Consider the following 20,359-nt stretch of genomic DNA (forward strand, 5'->3'; position numbering starts at 1 on the left):
CTATTGAACTCAACACTGCCTACTGGCAGTGGCTTTCTAGGGCATAGCTGTCAACTTTTCCCTTTTCTTGCGAGGAATCCTATTCAGAATAAGGGAATTTCCCTTTTAAAAAAGGAAAAAGTTGACAGCTATGTTCCAGGGTTTCAAACAGAAGTCTGTACCTGAAGATGTTGGGGATTGAAGTTTCCTCTACAGATGTTTTAACACTAAACTGTGGACTGCCCATCCATAGTAGTTCCACCCTAAAGTCACAAGAAAAAGTACTTAGTTGATTGGTTTTCAAAGATGTCCACTTTGGCCTCGGTGCTTTCTTTCCTGAGTGTCAAACTCAGGCCACTGGAAGCCGCCATCACAATTCCCCCAAATATAATGGGGGACAATTGGACAGATGTGCACAGCCTAGTATAAGGCTTTGTGGATTTCACTACTTAGAAATTCTATTAGGTGGTATATAAATACCTGAACTAAATAATAATAACGACGGACTTAAATATTGTATCCAAAGTGTTGTTTTGTTCTTTAGTTTATCAGCCATTTATTTTCTTCACAGTATAATATCCCAGTCCTAAGACAGCAGTTTCAGAATTAGGGCCCTGATGTGTGCTAGGGTTTGCTTTTAACGTGAACTAATGAGAGATTCCACCAGACCAATGGAATCTTTGCCAGTGGTGCAAGGAATCTATCTAATCCACGCTTGGACACTTTTAGCAGCAAGAGCAGTGGCATTGGTATACTGTATCTGATTCCCCATGTGGCACAGATTTGTGTTGGGAAAAATTGTGGGTGAATAAATGCGTGGGGCTCAAGCCTGCAGCATACGACTTATTTATTGGTCCTAGAATTTGATTGATGATTCCCAATGGCAATGGGTTTTTAAGGGCAAATAACAGTTTTGCTGCTCAGACTTAAGATATCTCCATAGGTGTTGTTCTTAAAATGTGATCTGTAGACTACCAGGTGGTCTCCAGAGGCAAATTTGCAGAGGTGTGTGTGTGTGTGTGTGTGTGTGTAAGTGTGTGTGCAAAATGGGGAGAAAACGTTGGCTGCACTGTCATTCTTAAAACCCAGCCATCCTTCCGGAAGGTGAGCAGAACAGACCGGAAGTGATGAGAGGAGAAGAAATAAAGCCACGGCTTGCTGCAAGACAGAGGAAGGTCCCAAGTAGAGAAAAGAAATTGAGAAGGCACTTGAAAGGAGTGAACAGCTCATTAATATATTAGAATTATATATTAGCATCTGTATCAAACAAACACCCAAAACATGATGAATTCTTTTTTTCTGAATGCAGATAGAGAAGAATCAGCAATAGTTTTACATGTCACATTTTAAAATATATATCAGTCTAATCTACAGGGTTATTTCAAAGAGTTGAATAACTGACTTTATTAGCTTGCCAAAGGAAAATATGATTCTTTTGAGTTTTGATTTCAAGTTGCACCTTTTCTTCATTTTTTCATAATGCAAAATGCACTCCTTTCTCTCTAGCAAACTCCAGGATCAATCCAGCATTTGAATTATATTAATATTAGGCTCGTATTAAGAATTGCATAATTAACAAATTAAGTTCAGTTTTATGCTTTAATTGAATTTAGATATAGTTTTCAAATATTTTAACTAATATATGTTTATGATACAGGGGAGGGGAGGAATTAGAGGGTATAAATGTTCATGTGTTTAAGGATCCATGGTTGAAATTAGTTTCACTTTCAGATGTATTTTTTATTATTTTGCTTTCTTGACATGATCCTGCTATGTCAATACATGAACAGACTGGATTTTGAAGCTGTTAATTAAATGAAAATTTGAGGACATTTCACAAGACAATTTGGAAAAGTATCAAAAAAAATTTCTGGCTGTTAGTGAATTCTTAACACCCTAATTATCAGTTATGTCCATGGAACAGACCTCTTATTAATAGGACTGGAAAGGAAGCTTTCAGTTGACACTCGCTATATAATTTTTTAAAAGAGTTTCCCCACCCCCTCCACATTGCAAATACGTCTTTGTTTTGAATAGCATTGTTCGTTTGTGGAGGCAGGAAATGGTGTAATTTCTGATGAATGGAAACAATATTGCAGTTTTGCATTCGAAAGCATTTGTACCCAGATTTTCAGTTTGCTCCACTTCTATTTTCCTGTGAAGGGACACCTCTTTATTACAAATGCCATTTGCTTACACTGTGCTCACGACTTTCAACTGGAAGGCAGTATTTGAACAGGTAGGTGGTTTTTGGTTCATCCAGCAGACTCCCAGTAATTATTAATTTTAGTATCTGCAGTATAGCTGGCTGAATTTCTTCAGTCCAAGATCAGCGTTAAAATAAAGACACTCACAGACATAGGGCAGATTGCTGCTATTGTGTCTGAATATGTAATGCTTTAATATTGGTGCGTTGACCATATTAAATTGAACTGAACATTACTGCTGCTTCTGAAACAGTTCCTTCTGTTCATGCCCATTTCAATTCCTTCAGTTCTCCAACCTTTACCCCAGTACCCAAAATACTGTGTGTCTGCATCCTCCAGCACATCTCATTGGATCGGGGCTTTGTAAATTGCTGTGTCCTTTTGTCAGCAGCTCCTCTTCCTCAGCTTGCATGCTCCTTCCTTGTGCCTGAGAGAATGAACTGGGAAGCTTAATCTCATGCATGGAACCTGATGCTTCTTCGTGATGATCTAACCCTGTGGCCTTCCAGAGGCTGTTGAGAATTCCCAACTCCAATCAGATCCAGCCAGCATGGCCATTGGTCAGGAATAGTGGGAGTTATGGTCTGGCAACATCAGGAGCGGCCTCTGGTTTCCCGCTCCTAATCTACAACTTGGTTTACCTGGCAGGAAATGTGCCTCAGAGTTATGAGCTCCTTCCTTGCCCTCCTTCCTTCACCTACAAGAGGAGGAAAGAAGGGAAGAGCATCAGTTTTCACCTAAGAACAAACTATAGTTACCTGTTACACCACCCCAATATCCATGGGCTGTGAGGTTCCACAAGGCAGCAGAGTTTGTGTTTCCTTTTGGACAGTGAGAACAACACAGACTTTATGATATATGGTTTATTTACACACATATGCAACCTGAGGCTAGACGGAGAGAGTGCAGAGCATTCTCATCCCAAGAGGATTCTATTTCTTCCATTGCTGCAACTTGAGATTCAAAGAGACCCCAAACAGCACGTCTGACCCTCTCTGCAGCACAAAATAGACAGTCCGCCTTCTTCTCTGGCCCCTCTCTCAAGCTTGTAAAACAGGCACTTGGTTCCTGTTCACTTACATCCTCCAAACCGAAATGCTACACCCTTTTGTCTCTGTCCACCAACACCCAGCTGGAGGAGGGGCCCTACCCTTGCTCATTTGGTATAGCCTTCACCGATGGGTTAATGTCTCAGCCATTATTAGCTCTGTTCCTCCAGTGACCCACACTCAGCTAGCTGTGCCAGAGGCCTGGCTCATTAACATAAGCTGAATCCAGGAGTGTTTGGCACAGTTTGATTAAGCCCAATTTTGACTAAATCCAGGAATTATGGGGAAGACCTAGCCACCCAGGAGTTTAGGGGATTCTGCCCCCCCCCCCGCCGCCAACAGTACAAACTCAGGGCACTTGCTTTTCTCCCAATCTCATGATTATGCTAGATCCTGTAATCATCCAGGGCAGACAAAGAAAGCACTTATTTTTCACACATCACTTAGGAATTCGCTGCATCAAGATGTGGTGACAGCCACTAACTTCGATAGTTTAAAATGGAATCAGACGAACTCATGAGGCTATTAGTTATGCTGGCGGCACAGAACCCCCAGAATGCAGTATTAGCGAATTGGAAATGCATGCCTCAGAATTGTGATGTCATAGCTATTGGGGTAGAAGCACCACAGATACAAATGAAAGCAAAATGTTACTCTGGCATTGTAAACACCCACATCTGAACCTGGAAAGGTCCTGTTTTATTTATTTTGCAGAATTTGTGTCCTAATTTCCACTCTCAGTTATAATGCTCAAGATTGTGTGTGTGTGTGTGTGTGTGTGTGTGTGTGTGTGTGTGTGTAAAAATACATAACAACACATTAAAGAATTTTTAAATTATTTATTAAATTTGTATACTGCCCTTCATCCGTAGATCTCAGGGTTGTTCACAACATAAGAATACAAAATGAAAATCTGCAGGTTCCATTTTGAAATACTCTTGCTGCTCACTTGGTAAGGAAGATCATACAATCATAGAGTTGGAATAGACCACAAGGGCCATCGAGTCCAACCCCCTGCCAAGCAGGAAAGTTGGGTCACTTTGATCAGGAGCTTTAAGAATCACCCAAAAAGGAAAAACACCTTAAATTGCACTCAAACCTGTACGTGTGACATCACTGCTGATTTACACATTTTACCTGCCTGTTTGTTTTTTTGTTTTGGAGGAGAGGACTCTGTTGTTGTTTTTAATGGATTGTGGGCCATAGGGGATATAATGTTAAATATTACTTTTTCTTTTAAACTAAATAGCCTTTGGGGGCTTCCTTTACCATTCAAATAGCAGTTTTGGAGAGGCAATCCCCCCCCCCAATTGTGGCAGCGGGAAAGGAGATATAAACTAAACACCCACCCACCCACCCACCCAGTCTCCCTGTGGCTTCTATTTACATAACAAAAACAAGCATGTCAATTGCATTCGTGCAATTAGTATTTCATCTAGTTTGGCCTCCCCAGTTGATCACTCTGACAAGAGTGCATATGCAGCCTTAAAAAATAAAATAAAATAAAAATTGGAGAGTAGTAATCTGGCTAGCACCAGCACTAGCATTACTCTTCCCCTTGTCATTTCATGAATGGTTTTTTCTTTGGCTTTGTGGCCCCCACCTCACTATGCACTTTTGTTGTTTAGTCGTTTAGTCGTGTCCGACTCTTCGTGACCCCATGGACCAGAGAACGCCAGGCACCTCTGTCCTCCACTGCCTCCCGCAGTTTGGTCAAACTCATGCTGGTAACCTCGAAAACACTATCCAACCATCTCGTCCTCTGTCGCCCCCTTCTCCTTGTGCCCTCCATCTTTCCCAACATCAGGGTCTTCTCCAGGGAGTCTTCTCTTCTCATGAGGTGGCCAAAGTATTGGAGCCTCAGCTTCACGATCTGTCCTTCCAGTGAGCACTCAGGGCTGATTTCCTTCAGAATGGAGAGGTTTGATCTTCTTGCAGTCCATGGGACTCTCAAGAGTCTCCTCCAGCACCATAATTCAAAAGCATCAATTCTTCGGCAATCAGCCTTCTTTATGGTCCAGCTCTCACTTCCATACATCACTACTGGGAAAACCATAGCTTTAACTATACGAACCTTTGTTGGCAAGGTGATGTTTCTACTTCTCAAGATGCTGTCTAGGCCTGTCATTGCCCTTCTCCCAAGAAGCAGGCGTCTTTTAATTTCGTGACTGCTGTCACCATCTGCAGTGATCATGGAGCCCAAGAAAGTAAAATCTCTCACTGCCTCCATTTCTTCCCCTTCTATTTGCCAGGAGGTGATGGGACCAGTGGCCATGATCTTCGTTTTTTTGATGTTGAGCTTCAGACCATATTTTGCACTCTCCTCTTTCACCCTCGATAAAAGGTTCTTTAATTCCTCCTCACTTTCTGCCATCAAGGTTGTGTCATCTGCATATCTGAGGTTGTTGATATTTCTTCCGGCAATCTTAATTCCGGCTAGGGATTCATCCAGCCCAGCCTTTCGCATGATGAATTCTGCATATAAGTTAAATAAGCAGGGAGACAAAATACAGCCTTGTCGTACTCCTTTTCCAATTTTGAACCAATCAGTTGTTCCATATCCAGTTCTAACTGTAGCTTCTTGTCCCACATAGAGATTTCTCAGGAGACAGATGAGGTGATCAGGCACTCCCATTTCTTTAAGAACTTGCCATAGTTTGCCGTGGTCGACACAGTCAAAGGCTTTTGCATAGTCAATGAAGCAGAAGTAGATGTCTTTCTGGAACTCTCTAGCTTTCTCCATAATCCAGCGCATGTTTGCAATTTGGTCTCTGGTTCCTCTGCCTCTTCTAAATCCAGCTTGCACTTCTGGGAGTTCTCGGTCCACATACTGTTTGAGCCTTCCTTGTAGAATTTTAAGCATAACCTTGCTAGTGTGTGAAATGAGTGCAATTGTGCGGTAGTTGGAGCACTCTTTGGCACTGCCCTTCTTTGGGATTGGGATGTAGACTGATCTTCTCCAATCTTCTGGCAACTGCTGAGTTTTCCAAACTTGCTGACATATTGAGTGTAGCACCTTAACAGCATCATCTTTTAAAATTTTAAATAGTTCAGCTGGAATACCATCACTTCCACTGGCCTTGTTATTTGCAGTGCTTTCTAAGTGTTCACTATGCACAGTGTTTACCTATTATTTAATCACGTTTAACCCAATAATTAAAAGGTGGCAAAAAGCCATCTGTCCACAGCAAAGGTTGGAGTCTCACCTCCACCCCGTTAACAAAGGAACAGGTTATTGAGCTGCTAGTCCTGAATCCAAGCATAGAGCTAAAAATAAAACTCCATCTCTCTCCCCACCCTTCCCTTCCACCTTGGTCACCTGCTAAAGTCCTAAGGGGGGGGAACCTATGTGTGAAGTTACTACCCCCATGATTGCAGGAATGGGATGCCTTCCGCTTGTAGCCCCTTAGTCAATACCCCCCTTGTTAATAGTCCATTTAATACTGAACATTATTACAATACTTGGGTCCTTATCTCTTTCTTCCTTTTTATCCCCTATTTTTTAAAATGGAAACTGGAAAATTTATTTTAAAAAGTAAATACTTGCCTGTTTAGCATTACCTTTCTGTGCACTTTTTAAAAACAAAACAACTAGGCTTGCTTTAGCATCCTCTGAAGTCTTAGACAAACAGTTCAGATCCAGACTTTAAAAAAAATGAAAGGACTCCAATCTCTCTCTCTTATTAGAAAACCTTCCCTTATTAGAAAATTATTGAGTTTCCTCCGCTCGTTGTGCCATATTTCTTTTTCTTCTTCAATCCCCCCCCCCATGTTTCTTATACCTTTTCACCCACCAGTTTGATTGCCATGGCTGCAGCCGTGGGTGAATAATTGCCTGTCTTCACAGGAGCATGTTCTGGAGCTAAAGTCGAGTGCTTGCTTCCTGATGTATGCCTCATTTGGATTCTGCCGACAGCCTAGGGGCTGTATTATTCATGCCTTGACAGATAGCACTCACTAAAAGCATTGGAACCGAGCCAGGTACTGGCAGAGAGATAGTGGAGCATTGCAACTTGCAACAGAGAGGAGCATCTATAATACGGGGGTGGCGGCGGGAGGAGAAATCCTCACACGTCCCTTTTTGCTGGCTCTTATATTGATGGAAAAAATTCATTTGCAACAAAATAAAACACCCTAAAAATAAATACATTGCTTCCTTCCCCTGGCTCTCCCCCCTCAATCCTTAAAACCATGCTTGAAAGTTTAACACAATTTTCCACATTTAATTGCAAAGCTGATTTTAATTAGTAAGGCCCTGCATGTGAAAAATGAAGATTCACTTGGGTGAGTGTAACACATTGCAGTGTCTGCTGAACGCTCTAATTAATGTATGGCGGCTGTACAATGGGGTGCACTGTGGGATATTTATGAAAAATTCTGTGCACGCAGACAGTCTATCTGTACGTTCTTGAATCCACAAGAATAAATAACTCCCCCTCCCTGTTATTCTTTACGAGACATTATTGTGCATGCCATCACTCCATCCATAAACTTTACGACGTGCCTGTCCTCTTTACTATTTGTCAATGATATAATAAATCAGGAGTCAGGGCATACATATTTTAACATTAATTTCAAAGAAGGATTTGGTGGTGCACTATTCAAAGATCATGCTCCATTTGGACAAAACAGGCAGAAGTCCCTCTTCTCTCTGTGCTTCTCCTACTCTCTGTTTGCACTACATGAAAAATAACGAATCGTATAAGGGAAGACATATAAGTATGTCCCCGAAGTTAAAACAGGCATAAGTCCCTCTTCTCTCTGTGCTTCTCCTACTCTCTGTTTGCACTACATGAAAAATAACGAATCGTATAAGGGAAGACATATAAGTATGTCCCCGAAGTTAAAATGGCACCTTGCATTGGACCACAGTTCAAATTTCTCATGTAGGTCACAATACAAGTTTTGTTATTAAAAGAAAAAAAGGTTCCAAAGAAATTCTGACAAGTAATGTAGAAATTCTTGCAAAAAATCATGTGTGTGCTGTGTAGTATATAACACATGCATGAGACCTCCGGGTATAGGGCGGTATATAAATTCAATCAATCAATCAATCAATCAATCAATCATTTGCACACACATTCATGCTCCAGTATTTAGCTAAATGCTGTTAGGTGTGTTTTCCCCCCAACTGACTTTCAGTCCTAAGCGAAAGGATTTTCAAATGAAACACAGCAAACAATAAATAAACGTACTGACAGAGAATCCATAATATATCTGAAGTCTGTTACTGGCTTCCTTCTCAGTAGAACAGCAGTATATTTTTTATCAGAATCCATGATGCATTACTGAAGAAGTATACACCAGAGTGTAAAACATTCACCAAAAATCCAGGTCTGTGGCTTTGTATGGCAGTGGATGTTTTTGATCTTTCATATGCAGTTCTATTACCTTTGCCATGTAGGCTGGCAAATTGCCGTTTCTTTTGCTACAGGTTTTCGTGACCTTGATTTCTCGCAAGAGGTAACTTGATTAAGGCTGGCTTAACTATGATGCTATGGAGATAATGGTCTAGGCAAGTTGGCTCCACCTGCTGTGGTGTAATTGTTAGATAATCATTGTGTGGGATGAAGAAAATGCAAACCCTTCCTCCTATATTTTAATATGGCTTCCAATTCAGTCATCACACATGGCAGTGGCCATTTCCCAAATGGGATAACGTTTTAAAAATGCAAATTTGCTTTCTTCTTGGCAAGACCCAACATTACAGCTGTGGTTGCACCAGATTCCAGGAGTAAGCTTAAATTAGGAAAGGATATTGGCATGCCTAGGTAAAACTGATGAATTCATCAGCTTTTGTTGGGTCCACTGATCTTAGCTTAAGGCTTAAACCTGGTGCAGATGTTACACTAAAGTTAAAGGGACCCCTGACTGTTAAGTCCAGTCACAGACAACTCTGGGCTTGCAGCACTCATCTCGCTTTATTGGTCGAGGGAGCCGGCATACAGCTTCCGGTTCATGTGGCCAGCATGACTAAGCCACTTCTGGTGAACCAGAGCAGCGCACGGAAATGCTGTTTACCTTCCCGCCAGAGCGGTACCTATTTATCTACTTCACTGGCATCATGCATTATTTATTATTATTATTATTATTATTATTATTATTATTATTATTATTTATTATTATTATTGCAAATTGAGGGCAATCCTCAGAACATGCACTCCTTTATCTTCCTTCTTTCTTTCCTTTATATAGAGAGAAATCCTTCCTTTTCTGTTCATGGCTGTATTTGAACCAATATAATTACTGAATGCTGGCCATGGTTTCAAGTAGGTTTGCAAATCATGGTTTTACTGGCATGCATGCAGCTCTGAGGTTGCAACCCAGAACCTGCTTACTTGGGAATAAGTTCTATTGTACTAAGTGGAAATTAAATCTTGCTCCATGGAAGAAGGAAGTAAGTGTACATCTCTAAGATTGGCTCTTAATTTGCAATTAGGGACAATGCATCAGATATTTCATTTCAAACCTGTTTGGAATTTCAGAAGTAAGCTCTGGAAGACATGAAGGACATAAAAGTTGCCTTATACTTATGGAGCCAAACTATTGATCCGCCTAGTGCATATTGTCTCTGATGAACTGGCGGTGAACTAGCAGAGGTCTTTCCCAGCCCTGCTACGTGAACTGGAGGGTCCTGGAATATTGTGCTGTGAAATAGGAAGATGGTGCCTCTGAGGGTGTGCAAATTGCCTTTCCTTCACCAGTGAGTAATTGCTGCCTACTCCTGAATTTGGAGACAAGGCTTCCACATCAGAGTGTGTAAATAAAGAGAAGGCGGGTGGGCTGGTGAAAGAATTTTTCTTTCAAACATTTAGAAATTCACAGCTAGGAGGAACTGAAGAATAGCCCCTGTGCGTTTTAGTGCAAAACTGAGCAGGATAGAGAAGGAAAGATGTGTCAGAAGGATGGTGTCAGAAGGTGCTGAATGGTCCATCTGTGCCATGACAGTGAGAGCAGATTTGGGCTGTAGGATCTGCACAGAAGTCTCTGGCATGAACTAGGTGTTTCCATGATGGTAACTTGTTTTCTTTCGAACAGCAGGTGTTGGGCACATGCTCCTCCATCAGTGCTTTGCTTGCCACCACATTGTCTGATGTGGGAAGGTTTACAAGGGGGTGACCGGAGGGGATGTGTTGCTGTAACAGCCACCAAATAAATGAGGGCTCAGTGTGTGCTGCAGGAAAGGGAAGAAAAAGAAGCAGCAGTACCCTGTAAGATAATTTTCTCAAGAGGCTTCTGCAAATATCCATATAGATTTGTCCTCTTACCTACAGCAGATTTCTTCTTTTTTAAAAGAATGGCTGGCTTGGCTGATAGCATAATGTGCTCACTTTGCTGATAGAAACAGATAGTGTGAGAGCAACTTCTTAAAGTGGCTCTAAGAGGGATACCAAGGCAATCTTCATATGTTGAGTAAGTCATTCTCTCTCTCTCTCTCTCTCTCTCTCTCTCTCTCTCTCTCATTCTCTCTCTGCCTTCCATTTTCAGCATCTGTAAAACAGAGACACTAGACAGTCGCCCTCATCTGTAAAATATTTTGAGGTGTCTAAATGAACAGCACTGTGAAGAGCTAGTCATTACTACGACTGGGTTTAGCACAACCAATTCAGTGTGGCTATTTACTTCTGCACATAATAACTTAATCCGTATCCCAATAGTAGAATACTTTCTGTTGGCAGTGGCACGGATCAATTTTGGACCAACTCTTCATTTTATTTTATTTTTGAATTATTTATTTTAGTGATGAGATTTCTGTTTTGAACCACATTTCTTTCCCTAAAAGAACTATGCAACACACTCTCATGTCTACAGTTTGCATGTCTTTCCCATAAATAACAGTGGTTTATTTTCTAGGATGATAAAAACTCTCTTCACTATCTAATAATTATTACATATCAGGAGCTGGAACCAGGCGTAGGTCAGCAATAAAACAATAAAGTACCTGATGTCAGTGAAGTTAACTCTTTATTAAAAATCAAAAACGAAACAGCTCAGTCCTAGTGGTCACAGCAACCCCTTACCAGTAGGTCTTGCCCCAATGACGCAGTTGCAAGGACTGAAGGTCCCTGTCTTCCTACCATTTAAGGCTCTTCCCCTAGCCTAATTCCTTTCCCGGGCAGCCTAAGGCTCCACTGTCCTCCCTCTTGTTGCTCTGCCCTTTCTCATTTCTCTGTGTGTTCCAGGAGTCCGGGGGAAGGGGAGCTGGTTCAAGCAAGTTCAATCTCTCTCCTGCCCCCCTCCTCTCCTGCCCCTAATTCTGCACTGCCTTCTGCCACAGCCTCTTCAGCTTCCGACACCTCCTCCTCCCAGTCTTCTCCCTCTGACCACACATCGTCATCCCACCACTAATCCCCACACCCCCTTCTTCCCCTGCCCCAACGACTGCCTCCCACGTTTCCTCTGAATCCAGCTAGTCCACGACACTACGTATGCAATCCACATTTCCTCCAAGTAGCTCAGGGTGATATACGTGGGGTTCTCTATTCCTGCTCTCACAGTAACCTTATGTGTTGGGTTCCATTGAGAGACATCAGCCATGTTCAGGCATCTAAACCATAGTTTAGCAAAAGCTGAAGAAGCTTTCCAAAAGAAAGGTTTGAAGCAGTGAAAGACTTGTAAAGAACTCTTGGGGGAGGGGGTTCCAGCAGAAGGGGGCCACCACAGAAAAGCTGCCCCCATGCACTGTCTCCTGATGGATACCTGAAGGGACAGTGAGAAGGGCCTCTGTAGAAAGTCTCAGTTCTTGGGCAAGAGTACATTGAAAGCTCCTCCCACTATAGCTTCCTGTCCCCACACTCTAGGCATTTGTTGAGGGTCTCTTAGCACTCCAAAAAGGCTTTTCAATGCCACAGGTGTCTGGAATGAGGAGGTGGGCACCAGGAATTCCCACTGCATGAGTACTGCATTCGGTACAACCTTGTAACTTGGTACGAACAGGGTTTTAAATAAGATGTCATGAGAATACAGACTGCTAATAGCAGAACCATAAAAGGAGCACATTCAAACAAATAAGATTAACTGTAATAGCAAGATTTCAGTAAGACTTGGCACTATTCTGGGAATAATTGCTGGTTGTCGGGACACATCTGTTTGACCTGAATTCTGCTATTTGCTAATTTTAGCCCCGGTTCTGATTATTGGCTTTTTTTTACTGTTTGTCTGCAGGAAGCAATGCAAGCTTCCAGGGCATATTATTATCACTACAAATCACTTCATAGCTCTCTTAAGGTACACTTTGAAATCTTTCTCATTCATCCTATCCTGTGAGGAAAAATATCCACATATTCAGTCAAGGTTGTGGTTTGGGGTTTTTTGTGTTGTTGTTGTTTATAAAAAATATATCATCTGTAAAAGTAGACTTAGGCTGCCATTCAAACCTCCATTGCAGCAGGCTGTGGGGCAGGGCCAGCCCATCCATGACGCAAGGTGAAGTGCTCACCTCAGGTGGCAAAATCCACAAAGGCAGTAGAACCTCCAAGTAAGGCACTGCCCACTACTGCCAAAGGGGCGGTAGCAGCTGCAACACACTTCCGGGATGCCGGATCAGCCTCCTCCTCAGCAGCCCCGTCCCCCACCAAAGTTGATGGGCGTTGCCATTCAAATGGTGTATGTGCCTGCCACATCTTGTATGTGAGGCAGACTTAACCTCCCCCCTCCCCCCAATTTTTATTCAAGTTGGAACCCCGGCACACAATTAATGTTTGCCCCCAACTTACATGCAAACAGGTGTTTTGCATTAAGAAAGAGTGGTTATATTACAAAGCTACTGAGTAAGAAAGAAAAAGGAAATGCAAACTGAACCTACAGTTCATCATAATGTTTGTTAAACGTACGCCAATAAAACTTCATATTTTTAAAGAACCAGATTGTAGCTGATGGCACTATAGAATGCTAAGGTACTGCCTCTTCTAAGTTGCTTGAAAATAACTTTCTCCTCCTGTGGTAAGAAAAGCTACAATCCCTTTTTTCCTCTGAAATCAGGAATGTATAACATCTCAATCCTCTAACTACAATTCAGAATATTACACACTTGAATGATTCCTAACCAACCATGTAAGAGACAGAACAATGTATTATACTTTGAGTTGGATGTGAGAATCTTGTGTCCCTGATTTAGCTGCAGTTTTCTTCCTTACTGTTCCCCCCCCCGCCCCACTTTTTTTATATAGTAATTTAAGTTGTTGCCTTATAGTGTTCACACCTTTGCATTACAGGAAGGTTTCTTCATATAATTTTCTTGTTGTTTTTTTCCAAATATATGAATAAAAGTGTGTCTTTGCTTAGCCTTGAATAAAATTAATTTGGGGGACAATGTTGTGCATTTATTGTAAATTTTTTGTCGATTCGGAATTAGTAGTGGATAACTAGAATGGTTATCCGTCACTGATTCCACATCAACAATAGTTTTACAATAAATATACCATGTTGTTCCCCAAATAAATAGTATACAGTGGCACCTCAAGTTACATACGCTTCAGGTTACATACGCTTCAGGTTACAGATTCCGCTAACCCAGAAATATTACCTCGGGTTAAGAACTTTGCTTCAGGATGATAACAGAAATCGCGTGGCGGTTGCAGCGGGAGGCAGTGGCGTAGCGTGGGTTGTCAGCACCCGGGGCAAGGCAAGTAATTTGCACCCCCTAACCTGTGGATTTTAGCAGCTGCGAGTGCGAGCGTGCCCCCCCAGATGTTGCGGCCGGGTCCCCTTGCACACCCCACGCTACGCCACTGGTGGGAGGCCCCATTAGCTAAAGTGGTGCTTCAGGTTAAGAACAGTTTCAGGTTAAGAACGGACCTCTGGAACGAATTAAGTACTTAACCTGAGGTACCACTGTAGTAGACCTGTACTTCCAATGCCATTAAACGACAGTGAATTTTGTAGTTCAGTTTTTGTAGACCGTGCAAGGCTAGAATTATGCTAGTTTAGAATTATGTTAAATGGACATTATATCATTACTGTATCTTTATGCACATCATATTCCTGTTCAGGCATAAAGTCTTGATCTTCCACCCATAGTTACGCCAAACACTCATGCATTATTTCCCTGTTCTTTCAATGCATGTTCCTCTTTTGCTCTGACTGTCAAATAGTGTGTGAGGAGAGGACAAAGAGGCATCCTCTCTGGTAAATTGAGGTGCTGGTGGTCTGACCAGAAGTGACTTTGTGGGGAGAGTGCTCTGAGGATGCAGCGCTACCCAGCCCCGCAAGGATAAAGGCAGGACAGGGCAGACAGTGGGTATGAGTCCCAGCCACTGAAAAGAGAAGGGGAAACAGGAACCAATGGATCAATACACATAAAGGAAAATGGGAGTGAAAGATGTGGCAGGAGAGACAGAGCGCGGTTGGGTAGAAGCCTCTGAGAGAGAATGTTGGGTGGATAGTAGGATGGGAGCCTGCTATGAAGGAGAGAGGGAAGATGAGAGAGTAAGAGTGGGTGGATTGAAGGGAGGACATCAAGGCAGGGTGAGGGAGCGTGAAACTGAGGAGGGAGATCAAGCAGAGAGCCAGGTGGTAAACAGGCAAAAGCCAGGGAAAGTAAGAAAAGAGATGAGATGGGCTGCAACATTAAGCGGTTTCTTGGGAAATGTAACATTTCATAATAAAACCTTGAGTCACACAGAAGAGTGGCTGACATATAAAACCAATGGGAACATGTGGACAACAACTTAGAAATAATAGTAAATTAATGATGTGGAAAATTAATAGCAGTAAAAGATTTAGAGCTACCTGTTTGGGAAGTGGGTTCCATATCTTAAATGCCCTTTTTCTTACAAGGTATCCTTAATTATTATTATTATTAATAAACGATACTGTCAGTGCTGTTTTAATTCAGTGCTCATGAAGGGCTTAAGGCATCATTTTAAAATACATTATTAAAATATAACATAGAAATTATGTATTATTTCATTAAGAATATAATATTTTTCTGCATATCGCTATGGGTATAGATAATGTTGCCATAGAGTTTATTAAATACCGTGCGCTGAGAAAGCAGAATGAGCAGGAAAGAGAAAGAAGAGGGTTTGTTGTGCTTTTCTGAGCACTAACTAATTTAAACTTAGTGCAGACAAGACAGAGGTGCTCTTGGTGGTGCTCTGGAGTCTGGGTGAGTCTTCTGAATACATGGGAAAAGCAGGTGGGTGCAAACCCTATATGAAGAAATTTCATCTGAATGCTGCCCTCTTGAGCAGATTTTTAACATGAGAACATTCACAGTTCCAGATGGTGCCATTTTAAAATTTCAACTTCTTTCACGCTATTAAAATGTTTGTTGCGCCCATTGTAATTCCATTGTAAATGCTGAAAATATATTTCTTAAGCATATTCTTTTCTGAAGAAAAGGACCTTTTGAGCTCCCGCTGTGCATATGCTGTTTCACGTATACATGTGGCCAACACTGCTTTCAGTATAAACTTGTCCCCCCGCCTTTCTTGTGCTCTGCATCCCATTTAATTTTTAAATGACTGCCAGAATTAATTTGATTTTCTGCTTCACCTATCTGCTTGGTCCTGATCATTAAGTTCATCAGTAGCACTGCATGTGTCATTTTTGCCCAATGAACAGCAAAGTTTGGGTTTTTTGTTTATTAAGATCCAGTTCTTCAGTCTTCCAGCCGTTAGTGAGTTGGCAGGCCATAACTATTTTTATGATTGCTTATCTTCGGAATCCTAGTTTTTTTTTAAAAAATGGAACAACTTCACATGTGGTAATTTACTGCACAGAGATAACAGAGGAAAAATGTGAAGTGTAGCATTGGGTGGTTGTTTTGCTATCAGTACATGAGTGAAGAACCCAGTCTGTCCACAGACAGTGAAACATTCAACGCCTCTTCTCACATTATTTTAAAGAATACTCTTACTAGTAACACACCCATGTTTGTAGCATGAAAGCCGCTTACCTGCAGGGCCATTCTGCAACCCAGCTCTTCCTAGGGTTTTAGAACACTTATCCTTCCTTGATTAATACGTACATAAAGTCCCACACAATGTTTGCACAGTGTGAAGCCATTTGCAAGAGTACTGCCATTATTATCAAAACTAACATGGCAATAAATCTACAAACTGTCCTTGGGGCCATACCTGTAGCTGTGGGAATGCAAAGCACTGGTGATGAACCACGCATGGTTTGAATCAAGTCAGCTGGTGAGGAGCAGTGGCTGAGCTCCAGCACAGCTGTGGTGGGTCAGGGGTTGCGTTCTGTCTTCGGCACTTCCTCTTCTGGCCACACAGATGGCTGGGGCATCACCCACGATCACAGCCAATCGTGGGTGAGCTAGGGGGTGTGGTTTGGGAGTGGACCGGGGGGGGACTTCTTCCCTGGCTATAAAAGCTAGTCACATTCAGCCTCATTCGTCACCGATTCCTACTCACCCTCCCTATATGGATGGGCTGCCCAAGGTTAAGTGGGAAGGCAGTGCAGAGCACCTTGCTATGGAAATCTTCAGTCGCTGTATTTGGGGCCAGGGAGGAATTTGCCTTCAGACTCATTGACCCTTTCTGAAGAGTTTCCTACGTCATAGCAATTGCCACAAGTTTATGGCGGATGAAGCACTGGGTTGGATCCTTACTCTAAGTGGATGGGAGGTCCAAGGGATGAGGGTATCCCCTTAAAAGGGTACAGGGAGAGGTGCTTCCATCCAGAAACGCAGGTGGGGGCTAATGGGCCATAGCACCCCCAAATGGTGATATTGGAGGAGAGTCGCCCCAGTCTGATGTACGTCATAGGGTGATCCCTAAGCTTGATTAACCCTGCCAAAATAATCAAGCAGCAGATGGGCTAGATGATTCAAGATACATGCCCAGTGCCTTCACCAAACCCTGCTAACATCTGTAATCAATAAAGTTGTGGCCTGTTTAAATCCCCATTGGCGGTCCTGTGTTTATTGCAACTATATCATGCTTTGGTACCATTGTCTGCAGCTCCACTGTGCCTGGGCCTGCAAATGGCTTGACTCATTTCTAAACCGTTCAAATTCTACACACATACCTCCCCATTACACAGTCATTTCCAGTTCTCTTGATCTCTAGCTGTCACATGGTAGTTACGTACCAGAAATCCTTTCTGGATGCATGAAGCCTAAGAGGTCAATAGGCAATGCCCGCAGGAACCACTGGTGCAATCGTGGGAGCACGTGGCCCTCCAGATATTGTTGGACTAAAACTCCCTTCACCCACAGCATCTCCCTTTCAGGACCCTAACTCAGTGAACTTAGTATTAAGAGAGAACTGTATAAAAATATCAGTGCATTTAACACTTTATAAAGTTGAAAACAGTAAAGGGTTGGCACTGTGCCAAAAACAAAGCAGACTTTTTCCATGTGTGGTGAAGGTGTTGCAGACCTCAGACATTTTGGGAAATGGTTTTTCAAGCAACATTGACCTTTACTGGGAGGATGATTTACATACTAAACTTGATTTGAGAAGCTGGAAAAAAATTTGGTCGGATTTTTCTTTTCATTCTGTTTTAGCTCATATACAGGAAGCCACTTTAAAAGCACTAACTAGATGGCACCTTACTCTGATCAGACCTTTCTGTATAAATCCAGAGTTCCCTTCTCAGTATTGGTGCTGTAAAGGCTCATATTTCCACTCATGGTGGACCTGTCTACCAGTCACTGAGTTTTGAGGAATTGCCATCATCATTGGGTCTGCTGGTTGCCTGGGGTGGACCGAATGAATGAATGAATGCTGTCCATGATACAACTCTGATCCAACATCTGCTAGCTGCAGCACAAATGCTTATATCACAACTTTGGAAATATTTGGACAGAATTAGCAAAGGGGTCTGGTACAGACAGGTGTAGCTTTTATTGGTAATGGAAAAGTTAACATGCAAAATGCAGCCAGTCCTGACATTAGGACAGAGCCAAATGGGAAAAAAAGAAGTCATTTTAAAATGTTTGGCAAAGCTGTATATAAATGATGTAAACAAATAATATCCAAACTGTCCCAGCTAGATAGATAGATATAATGCTTAATGTATTTTGGGTGATGGGTATCGGTATTCTTTTTCTAGTTTTAGATGGTGTTTTAGACTCTAGATGGTGTTTTAGACTCTGTTTTTTGTATGTATTTGCATAAAGACATGAAAAAATGAAATATATTCGTTTATAACATTTTACTGGGTGCCTCCTGTTCAGCCAATTGCAGATAATAACTGTGTTGGTTTCTTCTTTCTTTCTTTCTCACCTCCTATCCTTTCTCACTTTAGTGAACTTTTTTATTCACTTCTTTTAGGTATTTATTTATGAATCTCACCCTCTTTTCATTATTTGTACCGAATAATTCAGAGAAATTAATTGTACAAAACCACTAATGTTAATGTAACTACGATCTTGCTCAGTGTAACAGTGGGGCTGAACAAATTATTGGTCATCACTGGAAATGTAAGGAGATACCTTTAAAATAAGACTGACTGGACAGTTTGTGAGAGGTTTTTAATTAGTCAAATCGACAGCATTCCATAAATCTCCAAATGAACATGTTAATGAAATATGGAGCCAGGGATTCATTTTTATAAAGAACTAATTCCCCATCCACACTATACATTTAAAGCAGTATCATACCACTTTCGACAGTCATGGCTGTCCCCCAAAGAATGCTGGGAAATGCAATTTGTTAAAGGGGCAGAGGCTTCTGGGGTAACCCCCCAGTCTCTTCACAGAGCTACATTTCCTAAGTAACTGTCTATCCCTCTTCCCACAAATCTCCGGGAATTTTTAGTTCTGTGAAGGGAATCTATGGGGGCTTTTTTGCTTACCAGACAGAAAAATCTTCCCACCACAAACTTTTTTCGGTGGGTAGGTGTTCCCTCAACAAACACCCCAGCCAATTTTGATAGGCACATGGGAGGAGTAATTGCAGTAATTGAAGCCCTTCTGCTAGCTGGACTGGTTAGTTGAATCCCACCCAAGGTATTGATGTGTGGGGTTTTTTTGGGGGGGGCCCCCACAGTAACAACTTTAGTCTGTAAGATCCAGACCGATGGTGTGTAAAATATTTATTTGGCTGCTATTTACAGTTCAGGGATGATAATGCCACTGGCTTATTGGCTAAGAGACAATTTTTAAAACCGGCTGAACCTGACTTAGATTTGATGTCATAGTTTGCTGAGATGTTAATAGCTGTTAATACTGCACTACTGCCTTTATACAGAAGCTTGGTTGGATTCCCCCTCCCCAGCTCTACGGTATACATTTTGGTTCCCTCTGTTTAGAATTTGCTAGCTGGAATACGACTTCTTTTTTCAGAAATCACCTGGATAACTATTTTGAGAGCAAGCTTGTTGGCGACTGCAGTATTAGTTAATTATTGGGAAAGCGAGGCAAGGACACTGGGGGTGACATCCATTTCTGCTGTTGATCCTAGTGAAAAGCAACATCAGCCTGGTGAATAATGACAAAGTGGGGTTGCCTCAGGGTTCTTTCCCGGGCCCAGTGTTGTTTAACATCTTCATTAACTGACTTGGAGTGGAGAGGATGCTCTTCAGATTTGCAGATGTCACCAAATTGAGTAGAGCAGCGTATACCTTCAGAGACAGAAACAGGATCCAATGTTATCTTGGCAGAACGAAGAACTGGGCCCAAACTAACAAAACGAACACCAGCAGAGATAAATGTGAAGTTCTGCATTTAGACAGGAAACAGCAGATGCCAAAATATACAATGGATGGCTCCTGGCTGGAGAGCAGTACATTTGACAGTGATATCAGGGTTTTAGTAGACCATGAGCTAAACACGAGTCACCTGTGCACTGTGGCAGTTTTAAAGGATAGTGTAATTCTGGGTTACACCAGTAGATGTATGACATCTAGATCAGAAGAAGTAATGGTACCACTCTCTTCTGCTTTCATCAGACTTCAGCTCTGTGTTTCTATAAACCAGAATATGACTTAATACTTGAAAAGTGCACAGTTCAGAATTTTAAGGCCGGTATAGTCTCATTCATTTGATAAAGCAGAAGATGGATAGTCTCTTTCAGGGATGCGGCAGGAATGGGTTTCCTTCATCAGCAAGGGATTGGACTTGATTACTTCTCAGCTTCCTTACAACGCTATTATTTTATGACTTAATGGAATAAGAATTTCAATAGTCACTTTTGTAAGCTCATTAGTGACAGCTTG

General features: G+C 41.9%; 1 protein-coding gene across 19 annotated transcripts in view; it reads left to right on the top strand.

Moving 5' to 3' along the window:
* MYT1L (myelin transcription factor 1 like) overlaps positions 1-20,359 on the top strand; it is a 284,247-nt gene that overhangs the window by 170,839 nt on the left and 93,049 nt on the right. The window lies entirely within an intron of this gene.

The sequence above is a fragment of the Podarcis raffonei genome, chromosome 3 (assembly GCF_027172205.1).
Source record: "Podarcis raffonei isolate rPodRaf1 chromosome 3, rPodRaf1.pri, whole genome shotgun sequence".
Taxonomy (NCBI): Eukaryota; Metazoa; Chordata; class Lepidosauria; order Squamata; family Lacertidae; genus Podarcis; species Podarcis raffonei.